Source organism: Ranitomeya imitator, chromosome 3, assembly GCF_032444005.1.
Source record: "Ranitomeya imitator isolate aRanImi1 chromosome 3, aRanImi1.pri, whole genome shotgun sequence".
In the NCBI taxonomy this organism is placed as follows: Eukaryota; Metazoa; Chordata; class Amphibia; order Anura; family Dendrobatidae; genus Ranitomeya; species Ranitomeya imitator.
Window position 1 is genome coordinate 716,560,076 of NC_091284.1, and position 21,731 is coordinate 716,581,806.

The following is a 21,731-nucleotide window of genomic DNA, read 5'->3' on the forward strand; positions in this document are numbered from 1 at the left end:
TGCAACATTTTTTCAAACTGAGTGTTTTTGGTTTTACTATTCTCTTTTGTGTCTTCAGGTTTCTTGGTGGTGTGTGAACATGATCATACAGACTTGTTCACTGTGCAAGTAGCCCATGTGTTCCTGTTTCCATAAAGCTAAATATGTAGAATCTGTACCACAAGTATGATTTTTATAGTGGCTAAGTCCCCTCTAAGGATCTATAAATTGTTTTATTTGATTGTTGGAGGTGACAGTCTCCCTTTAAACAGTGTACATCCAGCTTTGGTATGATATGCGTGGACTCCACACACTATAGCCACTAATTTAACAATGGACTCACATCAAAACATACTAGACGAGAAGGGAATTTCTCAGGTCTAACTTTCCAATCAGACAATAAACACGAATAACATTGTTTTATTCTCCACTGATCTATAGACTTGCATTGGCAAGTTTGATACAAGACCCGGACATGTCTTTTTTTTGGCGCACCGCATGGACCATAATCTATTTTTTCATAGATTGTAAATACCATTGTGGCAGCCGGACCGCAGGGGCACCACATAAACTTGGGAGCAGAGCCCTCACACCTCTTGTTAGAATTATTGAATAATATTCGCTGATTCCCACAAATTTAGATATTCTAATTAGAAACATTTCACTCGATCTTAATTGCTTTGCTGGAAAGGATTTATCCTGGTGGGGGAAAAACCTTTCTGTTAAGACCTTCATAACCCCCAAAATACTCTACATCTTTAGATCTATTCCTATTCCAATACCTACATCGTATTTAAATAGTATACAGAACCTAACCAACACATATCTATGGAACAACAAAAAGGCTAGGGTTGCCACAGGAGTACTCTATAAAAATAAACTAGCAGGTGGTATGGGCCTGCCCAACGCAATTGCACACTACTACACTAAGCTAATCAAACAGAGTTACCATTGCTGGTCTACTGGTGAAACCCCTGCATGGCTGGACCTTGAAACCACGCTGAACTTTAACAAGGCACCAAAGAGCTTATACTTAAGCAACTAGTGAATCTAAAAAATATTAGCAACAAATCTCATCCAATATTTATTGCAGCTAGTATGGCGTGGTCCAAATTGGCTAGGCCAAAAAGAGGTTCAAACAGCTTTGACTCCCACGGTAACTTGCCAATATCCTTCAATTTTGCCTTATATAACAAAACTGTTAATCCCCTTTGGGCAGAGCATAAAAAAATAAAACTTAGAGACATATATGATGGAAGAAGTTTCCACCCCTTTAATACTCTAAAAAAGAACTTTAATGTCTCTTCATCTGTTTTCTGTGAATACCAGATCATAAAAGATCAAACCCAAACATTTCTTTGCAACGGATGCTTTTTCTCAAAAGCGGCTTTGAATCTCATATGTAACCCAGACCGTAACATTTTTTGGAGCTATAGCTACATATACGGATGGTTCAATCATAACACAGAATTTAAGACCCTTTTCATGCTGAAGTGGGAGGACGAGCTCCAGACCATATTCCCCACAGAGGAATGGGAAAAAGCCCTCTCTTATACCTATTCCTCTACAATTTCCATGACTCTACAGGAATCTTATTTCAAAACAATTTCCAGTTGGTACCTAACCCCCGCAAGGCTATCCTTAATTAATAATCAAAATTCCCCAAATTGCTGGAGGAATTACGGGCAAAGAGTCAATCTGCTCCATGTGTTATGGAACTGCCCCAAGATAAAACCAAGGTGGATAAAAATATCTAATATAATTGATATCCTAGCAAATGGAAAAATAGATCTTTCTCCGCCTTTGGCTCTGCTTTCTGTGGGCATAGACCATCTACCCTCCTCCCTCAGGGTTATCATTGCCCATATTCTCTTAGTAACAAAGAATTCTATCGTGTATAATTGGAAAAATCCCACACCTCCCTCGGTTCAAGAAATAATTGATAATATCGCCCTTCATAGAGCATACGAGCATAAGTTCTCCATAATCAACCATGGCTTCAAAAAATTTTCTACCAAATGGTCCCGCTGGTTAGAGGTCTTTCCATAATTTAATTGTTTTTTTTTCATAGAATATCTAACTTGAGTGCACTTAATTATCTTGTTAGATACTCGATTACAACTTCCTGATCATGTCTCAATTGGGTATATGGCATCTATCTGGATACTTGATTACCTGTTCAATGTATTTCACATTTGTCTTCTTACACCCATTTCCTCTTCTTTTTCTAGTCCCCCTTGTTCATACTTCCCTCCTCTTTTTCAACCCTACTTTTCCCTTCCCCTTCTGAGTTATTAAAAATGTTCAATAAAGATTATTTGAAAAAGAATTGTTGAATAATATGTTGCTGTGTAATGTCTGTTATTGCCTGTACGAGTCCCTTCTGATTTCTGAAGTGCTGCGGAATATGTTGGCGCCATAGGAATAAAATGATTTATTATTATAAATTATAATGGCCGCATTTTTTATATGTTAAATACAAGGACAGGACTCAGATGTGAAAAACGGACGTGTACATGAGGCCTTACAACCTGAATTTTTATCGTGGAGATGTGCGATAGATGGTCATTCTCTGTTCTATATTCACTGCATTTCACTGAAAGATTTTATGAATCCTATATATTAAAGACATAACTTTATTATTCTACAAGGAGCTCGTTGTCTGCTCCTGACATTGATAGATAAGCAAACTGCAATGCGAGGACATGTGCTAGAAATCCCTGAACGTGTTCTGTAGGGAATGGCAATGTGCCGATCATTATGATGGTGGCATTAAGCTACTGGAACATGTCTTCATGTTACATTTTAATAAAGATATGTACAGTCTTACAGACTAATATCCTAATGATCACTGCTAGTAATTAAACTTACAATCATCTTCCTGTGTTTTGGTTTCCTAGCAACGTCCTGAAATTTAACGAGACTTCAGCATTTCTATGCTCCGGCTTCAGATTCCAATATCACAATCATATGCTACATAGCAATCAAATCACCTGAGCTTCCAGAAAACTTCTGAAAATCGCCTGGAGTTAGGTGCAAGGTTGAAGAATTAGATTTTCTCTATTTCCGTAGGACTTTAGAGCTACATAGATTTGCTCGGTGTCATTTTTTAGGAATGATTGATATTGAATGTATACTGATCCCAGAAACGTCAATACAATGGGGCATATTTACTAAAATTGTCCAATTCTTAGACAGTGCAAACTTAGGGTAGACAGTCTTAAAATGTGCCATTCTGTTTGATAAATCTGTCTTTTTTTTAATTCTCTAGTTTAATACATAAGTGTAGTTTTAATTTTTTTTTAATAAATCAGTAGTCCACATGTGAAAATAAGAAACTTTGTAATATATCTTATCAGATAAATCTGCTTCTTTCTCCTCCAAGAGTGATCATTAGTGATGAGCGAATAGTGAGAAATTCCGATTCGGGAAAATCAGCATGAATAATTTCTAATATCCGTGTATTCATACCGAATAAGGAATCCAATGCAAGTCAATGGGAAAGCTGAAATGGATGGAAAAGAGCTAAAACTAAATGGAAACAGCATGGAGAAGATGCCTACATGCTTTCTGACTCACATATGATATCTAGGAATAATGTTGTCAGACTATTGCACCGATTTTACGGATTTATAAGAAGACGTACCAAACCTAAATTTTTTTGAAGGAAAAAAAAGCTAAGAAACATTTTTTCCTTCATAATTACATGTATATAGCGCATAATAACGAAAAAATAATTATACCTTCCCTTTAGCATATGTTCACACAAGTGTTTTGGCTTTTGTTTTTCCTTTTACATTTGTGAGGGCTCTCATTCCTATATTTGGGAGGTCCCTCCCTCATTCCAAATTGTTAGCTAGATAATAGAATTCATTTTCCCCATCACTTTGCAATGCCAGCTAAAACATGCCCATTTGAATTTTGGCCTTCACTCACCACCACCGCCACATCCACCGCCATATCATTATGCGGCCCTCGCTTGACATTTTCAGAGGGCCAGCAGTTGTCGTGAAACCTGAGTTTTGTGAGCTCCACAGTTCATTTTGGCCACCGGATCCCAATGGAGCCACTGACATAGCGGGTGAAGCCACTCTAAGGTGAATATAATACAGGAGTTGGGGGAGCTGTATGCTCAATGTCAGTAAATTGGAGTGTATTACTCAGGTGACAGGCAGTGCTACAGAGCTCAGGTAAAGGTCTTAGCATGGCAATGACTATGTTCCAATATGTGTAAGGTTGCGGCCTGAATAGGTATGTGGAGCGTATTAACCCTGTCTTTTAGAGGTAATTAAAATGTACAGAAACTGGTCAATACTCCACCAACATTTCTTTTTTTTATGCAAATTTAAAAAATTTAAGGGAAGCGATAGTATAATAAAGAGGCACAAGTCTCATTTTTGACCCTGGAAAAGCCAGCACTGGACAATGTAGAGTGCTAATGAATATGTATGCCCTGTCTAACTAATAATTTGGGAAGACACATGTAAGCTGACAAGGGGAAACTGAACGCTGAGCTGGGACAACAAACTGGATGTGGTTGCTGACTGTTGTGTCTGTGCAACTGCAGGTTGTGTGCAAGAGCCTCAGCACCTCCTTCCTGGACAGCAGATTGGGAATGACGTGACACAGGGGAAAGGTGAGTGGTTTCACCCTCAGACACAGATTTTGTACCCATGCATTCCGCTCACCTACTGGAGTGCTGCGTATGTCTGATGGGTAAGATTTTTAGACTAGCAGCATACATATAGAACATGTTTCATTACTCATATTATTCCGTGTAAGGCTGAAACATGAAGAAGTGTGTTGAGCATATTAATGCATTGATGTTCCACAATGTCCAAGTGCAGACCAAAAAATTGACATCAGACTCCCAGATACATGCTTAACTCCTTTCTGGCATTGGACGTACTATTCCGTCCATGCGACCTGGGACTTAATCCCCATGGATGGAATAGTATGTCATTACCGATCAGACGCGCACACCGGGGATGTACGGCCGATCGGGCCAGGTGTCAGCTGATTGTCATGATCACAGCGTTCCAGAGCCGGCACAGGGGCTGACAGCTCCTCTGCCATTGGATTGGAGACCCCGCGGCGTCCCGATTGCTGCCATGGAGACCAGATGTCGTCATGACGACATCCGGGTCTCCAGAGCTGAAAGACTTTCTGTCATGCACAGTGCATGTCAGGAAGTGTCTAAGGTTAGTGCACAGAAGCTTCAGCGCTGACAGCTTCTATAGCATGCAGATCTGCATGCTATAGAAGCAATCAACCTGCAAAAAATGAGTGTCCCATAGTGGGACACAGTGTAAAACTAAGAATGAATTAAAAGAAATGTTTTTAAATAATAGTAAAAAGATTTTAAAAAATATTACAAAATAATAAAAAAATATATATATTTATTCTATCAAATAAATATTTGAGTGAAAAACAATCTAAACAATAAAAGTACACATATTTGGTATCCGAAACGACCTGCCCTATAAAACTTTCCCACTAGTTAACCCCTTTAGTGAACACCATAAAAAAAAAGGCAAAAAACAATGCTTTATCATCATACCGCCGAACAAAAAGTGGAATAACACGATCAAAAACACAGATGTAAATAAACATGGAAGCGCTGAAAACGTCATCTTGTCCCACAAAAAACAAGCTGCCATACAGCTCCATCACTTGAAAAATAAAAGTTATAGCTGTCAGAATAAAGCGATGCAAAAATATTTTTTACCTAAAATAGTTTTTATTGTATAAAAGCGCCAAAGCATAAAAAAAATATAAATGAGGTATCGCTGTCATAGTACTGACCTGAAGAATAAAACTGCTTTATCAATTTTACCACACGCGGAACGGTATAAACGCCCACCCCCCCAAAGAAATTCATGAATTGCTGGTTTTTGTTCATTCTGCCTCACAAAAATAAAAATAAAAAGTGATAAAAAAAATGTCATGTTCCCAAAAATAGTACCAATAAAAATGTCAACTCGTCCCGCAAAAAACAAGACCCCACATGACTCTGTGGGCCAAAATATGGAAAAATTATGGCTCTCAAGATGTGGTGATGCAAAAAATATTTTTTGCAATAAAAATCATCTTTTAGTGTGTGACAGCTGCCAAACATAAAAACCCGCTATAAATAGGAAATCAAACCCTCTTTATCAACCCCTTAGTTAGGGAAAAATAATAAAATTAAAAAAATTTATTTATTTCCATTTTCCCATTAGGGTTGGGGCTAAAGTTAGGATTACGGTTACAGTTGGGATTAGGGTTAGGATTGGGATTAGGGTTAGGGGTGTGTTAGGGTTAGGTTTGTGGTTAGGGTTATGATTGATATTGAATGTATACTGATCCCAGAAACCTCAGTACAATGGGGCATATTTGCACCCCGAGTTGCACCTGGTGTGCATGTCCCTCCCTGAAATCCTTGTGGATGAAAATAGCCGATACTTCTGCCCGCAGCATTGTCTGAGGGTAATATTTTCAGCTAGTCTTCCACAACGGCCCTCTGGCATGCATGCACTGAAAATGGCACGTCTGCCTCCGACATGAGAGAAGGTAGCAATGTAAATCGCCTTTATGACATATGCCAACAGCAGAGCAAGGAAAATTATTTGCTTTGGTAAAGTGTGGCATTTGCGTATCTCCACAGCCACAATTGCGAGATAAATATACGCTATTTATTTAACCAATAGAAAATTAGTATTTTTTTTATATCACATTAATGACACACGACAACAGCAGAGTAAGGAAAATTATTGGCACTGGTAAATTGTGACGTTTGCATCTGCATCTACATCTGCTAGAAAAAGATACACTATTTATTTAACCCTTCTAAAAAAATTTTTATATCGCCTTCATGACACATGCCAACAGCAGTCTCAGGGAAATTACTGGTAAATAGTAACATTGGCATAGCTCAGCAGGTTTTGCGCCAGTCGCAAAGCTGCTAAATAAATATTAGGTATTTCAGCAATAGGAAAGGAACATTATTTAGCAATTAGCTTTTAAAAAAGATGTTAATTATATGCTGGCATATTATTTAGCTGTAAAAAAATGATATGCTGGTATGCAGGAATATTATGGTGCTTCAAAAAATGAGCTTGTATATGCTGGTACAAATTAATATTATTTGGCTCTAAAAAGAGATGATTTGTATATTATGGTAATGAATGAAACCCTGCCTATCTCTCCCTAATCCCACAGTCTGTTCCTACACTATACAACACAATGCAAACTAGCAGAGATCTAGTATGAAATCTCTCCCTACACTATCTCAACTTAACAGAGAACTAATTTTCATGCTCAGTAGCTCTTAAAAGAGCTTTTTGCAATCACAAACTCTCACTAAACGCTGCTTACACTATCCCTATGCTCACACTATGCTCACACTACGCTGCTTCCGGCGCTAATGTGTACAAGATGGCACCGGCAGGGATTAAATATCCCCTATGACGCTGTAAGGCTAGCCAATCACAGTAATGCCAAACCAAAGATGGTGCCGGCATTTCTGTGATTGGCAAGCTAGCCCAGCATGTTCATTTTCTGAAAATAAACCGCCAAACATGCTGGGCAGGTCACTCGAATATACTGAGTAACAAATAGCCCGAATACAGTACTATCCATGCAAGTAACGAATAGTGCCGAAGTAGTGATAATTAATTTTCAATTTACTGGTAGATTGCAAGGATCGCCATATTGGAGTTCAAATTTTTCTGGACTGGTATGAGGGTGCCATGTCACATTGGCAAAGATCTTGAGGTGCTGGAACAGCAGAACCCCCCATACGTATCCCCATTTTACAATCTACATCCCTCAATGAATTAATCTATGGGTGCAGTAAGCATGTTTACACCACATGTGCCTCACAGAAATTTATACAATTGGGCAGTGAAGAAAGAATTGTCAAATTTTTACCAAGTTTTTAATTTGTATAAGGGCCAATAGAAAAAATGGACCTCACAGTTTGTTGTGTAATTTCTCCTTAGTTCGCGAATACCCTACATGTAATCGGTAGATACATTTCAGGTGTTTCAGGTACAGTGGAAAGTGAAGGAGCGCCATATACTGCAGATTTTGCTGCTATGATTTGCAGGTGCCATGACCCACTGGAAGAGCCCCTGTGGTGCCAGAACAGCAGAAACCCCAGTAAGTGTTCTGTTGTGAATTCTGCTCTTGGGTTCCCTCCAGTGGTTGTAGCTGGGAATGCAGTTGTCTCCGAGTCACAGTCCTGGCCAGGTGTATCTGCTTATTGCTGTTCTGATTGGGATATTTAAGTGTGCAGGATTCATTAGCCCTGGCCAGTTGTCAATGGTTCTTTGGAAGTATTGGATCTCTGCCTGGCCTCACCTGCCTAGCTGCCAGTTCAGCAAAGATAAGTGTTTATTTCTTTTTCTGAAGCACACTTGCTGTGTGCTTATTTTCAGTGCTGATTTTTGTTTCTATTTGCTCCAGCTTTGACTGTGCCAGTTGCTTTTCTCAGTCTGGTTGGATTCTCTGGAGTTGCAGTTATACTCTCCACATCTTTAGTTAGGTGGTGGAGTTTTGTATTTTCTGCTGTGGATATTTTTGTAGTATTTTTATGCTGACCGCTTAGTATCCTGTCCTGTCCTTTTCTATTTAGCTAGAAGTGGCCTCCTTTGCTAAGCCTGTTTTCTGCCTGCGTGTGTCTTTTCCTCTTCAACTCACAGTCATTATTTGTGGGGGGCTGCCTATCCTTTGGGAGTCTACTCTGAGGCAAGATAGTTTTCCTATTTCCATCTTTAGGGATATTTAGTTCTCCGGCTGTGTCGAGGTGTCTAGGTTTTGTTAGGCACACCCCACGGCTACTTCTGGTTGCGGTGTTAAGATCAGGGTTTGTGGTCCGTATAGTTACCACCTACTCCAGAGAAAGTTTTCATGCTGCTCCAAGGCCACCTGATCATAACAGTACAACTGGCCAATAATGAGTTAAATGCATCTCAGAAGAAGGGAGGAAAGGTCTTGAGCCATTTTTTTTTCTTCAGTCTACTTTGTCTTCTCCTCCCTCTTAATCTCTGGGTGGCTGAAGAGCCTTGTGCTAGCATGAATGTTCAGGAATTAGCTTCTCATGTGGACCAGCTTGCTGCTAGGGTACAGGGTATTTCTGATAACATTGTTCAGACTCCGGCTTTAGAACCGAAGATTCCTACTCCTGATTTGTTTTTTGGTGACAGGTCCAAATTTTTGAGTTTTAAAAACAACTGTAAACTGTTTTTTGCATTGAAACCTCTATCCTCCGGTGATTCCATTCAATAAGTTAAAATCATCATCTCCCTGCTGCGTGGTGATCCGCAGGATTGGGCATTTTCCCTGGAATCTGGGGATCCTGCTTTGCTTAATGTAGACTCCTTTTTTCAGGTGTTAGGATTACTGTATGATGAACCTAATTCAGTGGATCAAGCGGAGAAGACCTTGTTGGCCCTGTCTCAGGGTCAAGAGGCGGCAGAATTGTATTGTCAGAAATTCAGAAAATGGTCAGTGTTGACTAAATGGAATAATTATGCTTTGGCAGCAATTTTCAGAAAGGGTCTTTCTGAATCCGTTAAGGATGTTATGGTGGGGTTTCCCACACCCTCCAATCTGAGTGATTCTATGTCTCTGGCCATTCAGATTGACCGGCGCTTGCGGGGGCGCAGAACTGTGCACGCTATGGCGTTTTCCTCAGAGCAAATTCCTGAGCCTATGCAGTGTGATAGGATTCTGTCTAAAACAGAACGACAAGGTTTCAGACGTCTCAATAGGTTGTGTTATTATTGTGGCGACGCTTCCCATGTCATTTCTGTCTGCCCTAAGCGGACAAAGAGGATCGCGAGTTCATTTACCATCAGTACTGTACAACCTAAATTTCTGTTATCTGTGTCCTTGATCTGTTCATTGTCATCATTTTCTGTCATGGCGTTTGTGGATTCAGGCGCTGCCTTGAACTTAATGGACTTTGACTTTGCTAGGTGTTGTGGTTTTCCTTTGCAGCATTTGAAGGACCCTATTCCTTTAAGGGGCATTGATGCAACACCCTTGGCTAAAAATAAGCCCCAGTTTTGGACACAGGTGACCATGCGCATGGCGCCAGCCCATCAGGAAGATTGTCGATTTCTGGTTTTGCATAATTTGCATGATGCTATCGTGCTGGGTTTTCCTCGGTTGCAGGTACATAATCCTGTGTTGGATTGGAAGTCCATCTCTGTGACTAGTTGGGATTGTCAGGGGATTCATAATGATGTTCCTCTGATGTCTATCACCCCTTCTTCCTCTTCTGAAATTCCGGAGTTTTTGTCTGATTTTCAGGATGTATTCGATGAGCCCAAGTCCAGTTTCCTTCCACCGCACAGGGACTGCAATTGTGCTATTGACTTGATTCCAGGCTGTAAGTTTCCTAAGGGCCGACTTTTCAACCTGTCTGTACCTGAACATGCCGCCATGCGGAGCTATATTAAGGAGTCTTTGGAGAAAGGGCATATTCGGCCATCTTCTTCACCGTTGGGAGCGGGGTTCTTTTTTGTTGCTAAAAGAGATGGTTCCTTAAGACCCTGTATTGTATCGCCTCTTGAATAAGATTAAGGTCAAGTTTCAATACCCGTTACCTTTGCTTTCCGATCTGTTTGCTAGGATTAAGGGAGCTAGTTGGTTTACTAAGATTGACCTTCGGGGGGCGTATAATCTTGTTCGTATTAAGCAGGGTGATGAATGGAAAACTGCGTTTAACACGCCCGAAGGCCATTTTGAATACCTTGTGATGCCATTCGGACTCTCTAATGCTCTATCTGTTTTTCAGTCCTTCATGCATGATATCTTCTGGAATTATCTTGATAAATTCTTGATTGTATAATTGGACGATATTTTGATTTTTTCCGATGATTGGGAGTCTCATGTGCAGCAGGTCAGGATGGTATTTCAGATCCTTCGTGACAATGCTTTGTTTGTGAAAGGGTCTAAGTGTCTTTTTGGGGTGCAGAAGGTCTCCTTTTTGGGCTTTATTTTTTCTCCCTCGTCTATAGAGATGGATCCGGTTAAGGTTCAGGCCATTCATGATTGGATTCAGCCCACATCCGTGAAGAGCCTTCAGAAATTTTTGGGTTTTGCTAATTTTTATCGCCGTTTCATTGCTAATTTTTCCAGCGTGGTTAAACCTTTGACTGATTTGACGAAGAAGGGCGCTGATGTGGCGAATTGGTCCCCTGCGGCTGTCTCTGCCTTTCAGGAACTTAAACGTCGTTTTACTTCTGCTCCAGTGTTGCGTCAACCGGATGTTTCTCTTCCGTTTCAGGTTGAGGTTGACGCTTCTGAGATTGGGGCAGGGGCTGTTTTGTCTCAGAGGGATCCAGTTGGTTCCTTAATGAAACCATGTGCCTTCGCTTCCCGTAAGTTTTCGCCTGCTGAACGCAATTATGATGTCGGCAATCGGGAGTTGTTGGCTATGAAGTGGGCATTTGAGGAGTGGCGACATTGGCTTGAGGGTGCTAAGCACCATATTGTGGTCTTGACCGATCATAAGAATCTGATTTACCTCGAGTCTGCCAAACGGTTGAATCCTAGACAGGCTCGATGGTCCTTGTTTTTTTCTCGTTTTGATTTCGTGGTCTCGTACCTTCCGGGTTCTAAGAATATTAAGTCTGATGCCCTCTCTAGGAGTTTTTTGCCTGATTCTCCTGAGGTCTTGGAACCGGTCGGTATTCTGAAAGAAGGGATGGTCCTTTCTGCCATTTCTCCTGATTTACGATGGGTTCTTCAGGAATTTCAGGCTGACAAACCTGACCGTTGTCCTGTGGGGAAACTGTTTGTTCCTGACATATGGACTAGTAGAGTGATTTCTGAGGTTCATTGTTCCGTGTTGGCTGGTCATCCTGGCATTTTTGGTACCAGAGACTTGGTTGGTAGGTCCTTTTGGTGGCCTTCTTTGTCGTGTGATGTGCGTTCTTTTGTGCAGTCCTGTGGGACTTGTGCGCGGGCCAAGCCTTGTTGCTCCCGTGCTAGTGGGTTGCTTTTGCCTTTGCCGGTCCCTGAGAGGCCCTGGACGCATATTTCTATGGATTTTATTTCTGATCTTCCTGTTTCCCAGAGGATGTCGGTTATCTGGGTTGTTTGTGACCGATTCTCTAAGATGGTTCATTTGGTGCCTTTGCCTAAATTGCCCTCTTCTTCTGATTTGGTTCTGTTGTTTTTTCAGCATGTGGTCCGTTTGCATGGTATTCCGGAGAATATTGTGTCCGACAGAGGTTCCCAGTTTGTTTCTAGGATTTGGCGGGCCTTTTGTGCCAAGCCTGGGCATTGATTTGTCTTTTTCTTCTGCATTTCATCCTCAGACAAATGGCAAGACCGAGCGAACTAATCAGACTTTGGAGACTTATTTGAGATGCTTTGTGTCTGCTGATCAGGATGATTGGGTGGCTTTTTTGCCATTGGCCGAGTTTGCCCTTAATAATCGGGCTAGTTCGGCTACTTTGGTTTCGCCTTTCTTTTGTAATTTTGGTTTTCATCCTCGTTTTTCTTCTGGGCAGGTTGAGCCTTCTGACTGTCCTGGTGTGGATTCTGTGGTTGACAGGTTGCAGCAGATTTGGGCTCATGTGATGGACAATTTGGTGTTAGGCTGGTTTCACACTAGCGTTTTTGAACGCATGCGTTTATACAAAAAAAAACGCATGCGTTTTTTTCCCTATATTTAACATTAAAAACGCGTGCGTTTTTTGATGTCCGCGTTTGTCCGCGTTTTTGAACGCATGCGTTTTTTAACTGCATGCGTTCACTTTCTAAAATGCAACATGTAGTATTTTGCAAAGCGTTTTTTTTTTCCAAAAAAACGCATGCGTTTACATGCGTTTTTTTTTGGAAAAAAATTGCATTGGAGTCAATGGAGACGCATGCGTTTTTTTGGACATGCGTTTGCATGCGGTTTTTTTGACGCATGCGTTTTTTTGAAGCATGCGTTTTTTTTGGCACCATAGTTAAGATAAGGTTGTCTAGACACTGATAAGGCTCCCCCATAGCTGAAGGGTTATAAAAGGAAGGCTGGGGGAAGTTTCTGGTCACTTCTCATCAGACTCCAAGGAAGACAGCACCCTGCCCGGACGCATTGTTGGACAAGACACAGAGCAATGTGAGTATATCCTTGCCAATGCATTATTCTTCAATTTTTTGGATCTACATGTCCTAATTTTTTCAATGTTTTTCTTTCAACACGCATCAGAATGTCTTCTCCGGTTTCTTCGTCTGATGATGAATTCCAGCCACGGCAATCAGAAGTGGATCACGTGAGCGAGGTAATTTTTTGTTCCGTCAGCTTGGTAAGTATTGACTGTCACATCGACACGAGGCAATTATATTTTTTTTATTCTATAGAGCACTTCAACTGAGGGACAGAGAGGTACGGAGCAGCGGAGTCAAGGTCCAGGTGGAAGACGGCAGCGGGTATGTATACCAGGCAGACTGTCCTTATTTAAGTTGTCTTTCATATTTCTGCCCTTTCTCATTTTTTTTTTTTTTTTTTTAAATGTGGTTGAGCAAACTTAATTTTTTTTAATTAAATTTTAGGTTTCACAACGGGACGATGACCACATCGATAATGACCTGCTAATCACTCTGGTACAGGAGCGAGTCCCGTTGTGGGACAGCCGGGATCAACAGCACTCCGTCAATAGTGTTATCCGTCGTTTGTGGAGTGAGGTGGCCCAAGCGTTGTGGGATGGCTGGGAGAATTCAACGCCACGGGTCCGTAATGCATTTGGTAAGTATTGCACGATAGTGTGAAGAAACAGACCTTGGCCATGCTCTCTTGACTGTGTGTGATGACAGAAACTTTTCGTAGTTTCTGTCATCACACACAGTCACGAGAGCATGGCCAAAAGTCCTGATTCTGACCATTATATTTTATTGTTATTTCACAGTGGACAAAGTAAGAACACGTTGGCGTTCCATGAAGGACCGCTTCAACAAGGACCTGCGTGCAGAGAAGAGTGCAGCTAGTGGTTCCGGAGCAAGGCACCGGCTGTACAAGTACCACCGTGTGCTGGCCTTCCTGAGACCGGTCCTTCTCTTGAGAACGTAAGTATTTGTCACATGCCTCCGGTTGTATTGCATTGACATAATCTGTCATTTTTAATTCCATAGGATGTACCGTCTTGTTATCGTTTGGTATTAATTTTCTGTTTTATTTTTTCACAGCACACACTGCACGACTGTCGCCACAGGTTCTGGAGCGGTCCTTCAGCCGACAGCCACGGACCCGTCCCAGCCATCCAGCAGCGCAGCACCAGGTGGGTCTTCCACAGTCACTGGAGACCAGGGAGCTGGCCCATCAGGTCTTCCCCTTTCGCAGTCCTCTTTCGCTGCACCCATTTTTGCGGGCTCATCCCGGCAGCGACAGAGGGCTTCGGATAGGTCCCTCATGCCCGAGTTTTTGCACTTGAGCTCGGTTTTACACGAAGCTATCAAGGCTTTAAGTGACAAAATGGATGTGTCCCATAACCTGTTACAGTGCCGCATCCAGGATGTCGCTAAAAGCCTTGATCAAGTTAAAGCCGACCTCCAGAAGCCAGCTCATCATTTTTTTAATAAAATCCACCAGAGCATGTCGGAACACCTTAGCCCTGATCTCCAGCTGAGTGCGATGCAGGCCTGCAATGTTGCTTTGGGGCAGGCTATGCAGCAGAGTCAGAGTCGTAATGTGGCGGCATATCCAACTGTGCCGTCACTGTCCGAAGTAAACACCATTCCTACCTCTGCTGCATACCACTGCACGGCCACCTCTATTCCCTCAACAGGTGTTCTCCAGTACAGCGCCAACACGATGACGAGTGCTGTTGGACATCCCACCGCCACCACCGTGACGACCGCTGCTCCGGCTTGGACCTCCTCCGCTGACACCTCTATGACGCAGGACCCTGGCGTGGCTTATCGGCCCGGCAACCTCCCGATGCAGCAGGACCAATCCATGCAATATCGGACCGGCCCACCCCCGATGCAGCAGGACCCATCCATGCAATATCGGACCGGCCCACCCCCGATGCAGCAGGACAGAGGCCTGGCATATCTGACCGGACCCACCCCGATGCAGGAGGACCGAGGCCTGGCATATCGGACCGGACCAACCCCGATGCAGCAGGACCGAGGCGTTGCTTTCCGGGCAGGAAACCCCCCGATGCAGCAGGACACATCCATGGCGTATCGCACCGGGCACCCCATGATGCATGACCAAGCCATACGTTTCCGGGCAGGACCCACCCCGATGCACCAAGAACCATCCATGGCTTTATGTTCCCCCCCACCAGCAATGCAGCAGGACGCTGGTATGGGATTTGTTTCCCCCACCCCAACGATGCCCCAGGACCCTGGGAGGGTGTTAATTTCCCCCCCCCCCCAACGAGGCACCAGGATCCTGGGAGGGTTTTTGTTTCCCCCCCCCCAACGAGGCACCAGGACCCAGGCGGGACTTTATCTTTCCCCCCATTGGACTCAGAGATTGCCGAGCGCTCCACAATGGAGACTGACTGTGAAATTGTGGAGCCGGGTCCTGACGTGTCTCCCACCCAAAGTTTACACCCTAGCCCCAAAAGACTTCCCCCAACCCGGAAAACACAGAAAACTGGCAAAACCCATAAGAAACAGAAAACTTTGTTTATTCCTCCCCCATCACCTTCCGATGTGTCTCAACCGTGCAGTTTGTCTCAAGCCCCTCATGTTTTAAGCCCCATCCCCGAACTTCCAGACCCTTCAAGTTTTGTTGCCCATTCTCCTGCAACCTCTGCCTCCTCCACGGTGAGCCAGGCTTCAGTTCTAAATACCCCCCAGTTACGGCACTCAACCCCAAGCCGGCGTGGTTCAACCCGGCGCGGTAAAAAAAAATAAATTTGTGTTTTTCCCCAATAAAAAAAAGTTTATTTTCAACAATTATGTTTGGTTTATTGTGTCTTTCACCGCTCTAAATACACACCAATAAACTGCGTTTACACACTTTTATTCTTTTGGCCTACACATATCTCCAGTAGTATAAAATACCAGACAACATCTATATGTGTTTCTTTAGTATACAGATATGAGTTGGCCAAAAAAATAGTAGTTATTTCCATACTCTTATTTTTAATTTTTAACTGGTGTAGTGTCACTGTACAAAGAGAAAATGGTGTAAATCAAGTTCAGAACTCAACTGAACCGGTCAGATGTCAAAATAGACACCTGACCTGTTTAGTTGATTACTGACTTGTATATTCACCATATTCTATATAGCACATTATGTGACAATGTTTGTCAAACTGATGGGACAATGGTTGGCACACGCTAACTATCTATCCTCACCTTGGCAGGTGTAAGAAATTTTGAATTCATGATCATGTTTATGTTCATCATGAATTCATTATTTCTTACACTTGACTTGACGGGAATAGAGAGCGTGCCAGTCGTGACGCAATGACGTCAAGAAGATTACCAATAAAGAAATTTAAATCTGGTTACATTATAAGTATGCGTGTTTATATCATTGTTTGTAAACCAAAATAGGGAGTGCAACAGAGGTCAATTATGATTAAAAAAATCAAATTATTACCTCATCAACTATCACCCACTCCTTGTTTTGGATTACAAATTATGATATACTACTACTGCCCATCTTTGTTCAACCTTTAGAGAGGAAAAAGACAGGAGACCTGGTGAACACAAAAAAGTTTATTAATTTGAAAAATTGGTATCAGTATTTAATATTTGGTAAACATTAACATACAACAGGACATTTAAACAACATTGTCCTGCCATGAAACCCGTCCAATATCGGACACAAAATAGGCCGCAAATTGGTCACGCATAAGACCAACGGCTGCAGTTGACCTCATCGGGTGATGATGAAAATCGGGCAATGGGTGTGAAATTGGTTCATCAAGTTCAATGTGGGGTCGCTCCTTAGCCATTATATAATTGTGTAGAACCACACAGGCTTTGACCACCTCGTCCACTGTTTCCACTTTTAGATTGATGGCTGTTGCGAGAATGCGCCATTTTGCAACCAGAATGCCAAAGCTGCACTCTACGGTTCTTCTTGCCCTTGTCAGTCTGTAGTTGAATATTCTGCGAGTATGGTCCAAGTCCCTACTAGAATATGGCTTCAGGAGATTTTCACACATCTGGAAGGCCTCATCCCCAACCATAACAAATGGCAGCGGTGACCCTTGAGTGTTGGGGAGAGGCTGTGGAGGTGGGAAATTAAAATTGTTGCCATACACACGGCGGCCCATATCAGAGCTCTTGAAGGTCTGGGAATCATTGCCACGGCCAAAAGCTCCAACGTCCACGGCGATGAAGCGACACTCCGCATCCGCTATTGCCATGAGCACTATCGAAAAATATTTTTTATAATTAAAAAACTCAGATCCGGTTCTTGCAGGTTTAACAATGCGGATGTGCTTCCCATCCACCGCCCCTAAACAGTTTGGAAAATCACACACGTTCAAAAATGTTTTGGATATTTCCCGCCACATGTCCACGGTGGGTACGGGTATAAACTCCTCACGGAGTACATTCCATAACGCACGACAGGTGTCCACAACAATTCCGGACAGGGTTGAGATTCCAAGGCGGTATTGGAAGTGCAGGGAAGATAAACTCTCTCCTGTGGCCAGAAATCTAGAAGGAAAAGAAACCAAAAAAAACATTATAAAACGGCTCTTATTTTATGTTGTTTTTCAATAAGAAAAATTTTAAAAAAACAACCCAAAATACATGTCATAACCCCAAAATTTAACTATCATTGGTTTATTTTTGGAACGTACCGTAATGTCACCAACAGACGTTCCTCGGGTGGAATTGCTCTACGGAGCCGTGTGTCCTGTCGCCGTATGGAACCTTCGACACGAGACAGTAATTCACGGAAAGAATCTTGCGACATTCTGGTGTAATCCTGGAATTTCTCCGGGTTGGCATTCAGCTCCGCATACAGGGTGTGATATGCTCCGCGGGTCTCACGCACTTCAATGATGGGGTGCCTCCAAAAACGCCGACGCTGTCTCCTTCTCCATCTTTGGCGGTTTCGGTCTTGCTCCCAAGCAAAAACACAGGCAAGGAAAATCTTGAAGCTGAACTCCAGTTGGAAATTAAAGTTCGCTATTGAAAGATCCATCGTGACACCGGAAACAGTAGCAAGCTCTGAAACTTTATGTACCCCTAGGGTCTATATATTGAGTCCCAATCATGTACGCCCTCTCTAGCCCACTCTATTCTCATTGGTTGGTTATTGTAACCTTTTTTTTTTTTTTTTTTCCCAAAAATGCACAAAAAACGCAAACGCATGCAAAAACGCATGTAAACGCGTGTAAACGCTGCGTTTTTTTACGCACGCGTTTAACGCGTGCGTCAAAAAAACGCAGCGTTTACACGCGTTTCCATGCGTTTTTGTACCATGCGTTTTTTAAAAAAAACGCATGCGTTCAAAAACGCTAGTGTGAAACCAGCCTTATCTCAACGTTTTGCTAACCGTCGTCGGTGTGTTGGTTCCCGGCTTCGTGTTGGGGATCTGGTTTGGTTGTCTTACCGTCATGTTCCTATGAAGGTCTCTTCTCCTAAGTTTAAGCCTCGGTTTATTGGTCCTTATAGGATTTCTGAGATTATTAATCCGGTGTCTTTTCGACTGGCACTTCCGGCCTCTTTTGCTATCCATAATGTCTTCCATAGATCTTTGTTGCGGAAATATGTGGAGCCCGTGGTTCCCTTTGTTGATCCTCCGGCCCCTGTGTTGGTTGATGGGGAGTTGGAATATGTTGTTGAGAAGATTTTGGATTCTCGTTTTTCTAGGCGCAGGCTTCAGTACCTTGTCAAATGGAAGGGTTATGGCCAGGAGGATAATTCTTGGGTTTTTGCGTCTGATGTCCATGCTGCTGATTTGGTCCGTGCCTTTCATCTGGCTCATCCTGATTGTCCTGGAGGTCCTGGTGAGGGTTCGGTGACCCCTCCTCAAGGGGGGGGGGGTACTGTTGTGAATTCTGCTCTTGGGTTCCCTCCAGTGGTTGTAGCTGGGAATGCAGTTGTCTCCGAGTCACAGTCCTGGCCAGGTGTATCTGCTAATTGCTGTTCTGACTGGGATATTTAAGTGTGCAGGATTCATTAGCCCTGGCCAGTTGTCAATGGTTCTTTGGAAGTATTGGATCTCTGCCTGGCCTCATCTGCCTAGCTGCCAGTTCAGCAAAGATAAGTGTTTATTTCTTTTTCTGAAGCACACTTGCTGTGTGCTTATTTTCAGTGCTGATCTTTTGTTTCTATTTGCTCCAGCTTTGACTGTGTCAGTTGCTTTTCTCAGTCTGGTTGGATTCTCTGGAGTTGCAGTTATACTCTCCACATCTTTAGTTAGGTGGTGGAGTTTTGTATTTTCTGCTGTGGATATTTTTGTAGTATTTTTATGCTGACCGCTTAGTATCCTGTCCGGTCCTTTTCTATTTAGCTAGAAGTGGCCTCCTTTGCTAAGCCTGTTTTCTGCCTGCGTGTGTCTTTTCCTCTCCAACTCACAGTCATTATTTGTGGGGGGCTGCCTATCCTTTGGGAGTCTACTCTGAGGCAAGATAGTTTTCCTATTTCCATCTTTAGGGATATTTAGTTCTCCGGCTGTGTCGAGGTGTCTAGGTTTTGTTAGGCACACCCCACGGCTACTTCTAGTTGCGGTGTTAAGATCAGGGTTTGTGGTCCGTATAGTTACCACCTACTCCAGAGAAAGTTTTCATGCTGCTCCAAGGCCACCTGATCATAACAGTGATCCCATATTACAAACTATGCCCCGCAATGAATTAATCTAAGGGTGCAAATTGTCTCTTCAGAGAGGAAGAGAACTAGAACTCTAGTGCCACCTATTGGAAGTAGCAATCCTAACAGTCAATGTCGACTTTTTACCGAGCCTTGTCACATGACTTAGGATAATAGCCAAACCAGAATCTCAATTTACAGACACTGTGTTTCGGGGTACTGCCCCTCGTCAGTGCAAAGTGGAGATCTAAGGGTGCAGTGATCTAAGTCTCCAAATTCAAGGATTCATGGGATTCAATTGAAACCCCTGGGGGATCCATTCACTATAATGAGGCAGCAGAGTTACTCTGGACTCCGTCTAGCCTCTGTTCAGCTGTGTCATTTTTTGCAGAGGTGCACAAATCTGCACGCTTTAAAAGACAGACACCGCAGGATCACAGGCCAAACGATCCTTTATTTTTTTTTGCATATATCAGTATTATTATGGTCTTCTTATGGCTTGCAATGTCATTAACTGGTTCACAGTGTTTTCTATGTGGATCTTTTTTCAGTGCATTCCTATGAGACTTACAGAGATGTAAGGCGATGGACATATTGCCCTGTTCTCTCTTGCAGACGTCAGTGCTGTGTGTAATGTAAAATGTAGTGTGTACAATGTCTTGCATTATGGTGATGTATAGCGTGGATTGTGATGTGGTGTATTGTAATGTTTTGCACGGTACTGTGAGGAAGCTGAGTTCTGCCCAGCAAGAGACAGTGAGCAGGGTAAGACATAGTTAAGTGTTGGGACTAGCCCAGAAAGAGGGGAAATGTAGAAGGATAAGAGAGGACTTCCTAATGGTGAGTCAGACAAGGCCTAGCTTACAGCTAGATAAGATCTCTGATCTAATTATTCAGCAGAACCAGATGCAGTAGTTGCCCGTGTGGCAAGACAGGAACTACCGGAGCAGATAGTAAGAGCCTGTAAGAGAAGAGATAGCAGAAAAGAGAAGCGAGCAGCAGTCCAGAATCGGGAAAGAGACAGAGTGAATGAAAGAAAATAGGGAATTAGGATAGGAAGCCTAACAGGACAGTACAGAGTCTTAAGTCAGAGAGGTCATAGAAGGCAAAAGTAAAGGGAAGCAAGAGGAAGCGAATGCATATAGCATTATTGCTACTAAGCATCCATAGTAAAGAAAGTCAAGTAGTCGCCATACTGGTACAACATCTCCTACGGAGAAATTAAAGGACACCTTGCAACAAGATGGGGTCTATGACTCTTGTGGACTGGACTATGGAAGTGCTATTGAGGATTTGTATCAATGAACCCCACTATGTGGTCTCATTATTCAGCTGGGAACAGAGAGTAGCTTTGAGGGTCCATAGCATTAACCCTAGACCCTTACAATTCCTACAGAGTAAAACGGAAACTCCCAAGATAGTGGGCTGGGCTGTGCAAAGTGTAGAGGACGTAACTGAGGAAGATGGAGTGTTGCCAGAAAACAAGGAAATGTGTGCGATGATGTTGTTGTTAAAGAAATGTACTTGAAGATAAGTGCCTACCATCTGCTGAATACAGTTCATACCAACTTATTCTTCAGTAAAAAGAAGTTTATCTTTGAACTGTGGTCTCCCACACTTAACCTCTTAACACCTGGTCCTGGCCAGCTGAATACAACGGCACCATGCGATCGCCATCACAGCTAAAGTCCACACACAAAGCCAGGACCCCCACTTTCATGTAACATGCCGGGGCGCCAGAGACGAGTACCTAGCCCCTAGCCCATGGCTATTGCTCCACGGCACATTTCATAGAATCTTGCTGATGACCATGATTGATAGCAGTGGTAAGGTGACTAAAACAGAGCATCATCAGAGGCACATCCAATGACATCCGGTTATAGTCACCAGACTATTGCAGACTAGCACAGGCCTCAGCAGTTAGGCAAAGAACCGCCAATATGCCATTTCAACTTTGCAGGTAGTTACTAATAACAAATCGGAAGTTGTTAATTCATTTAAACCTAAAATCTGTTCATGTTTCCTGAAGCAAC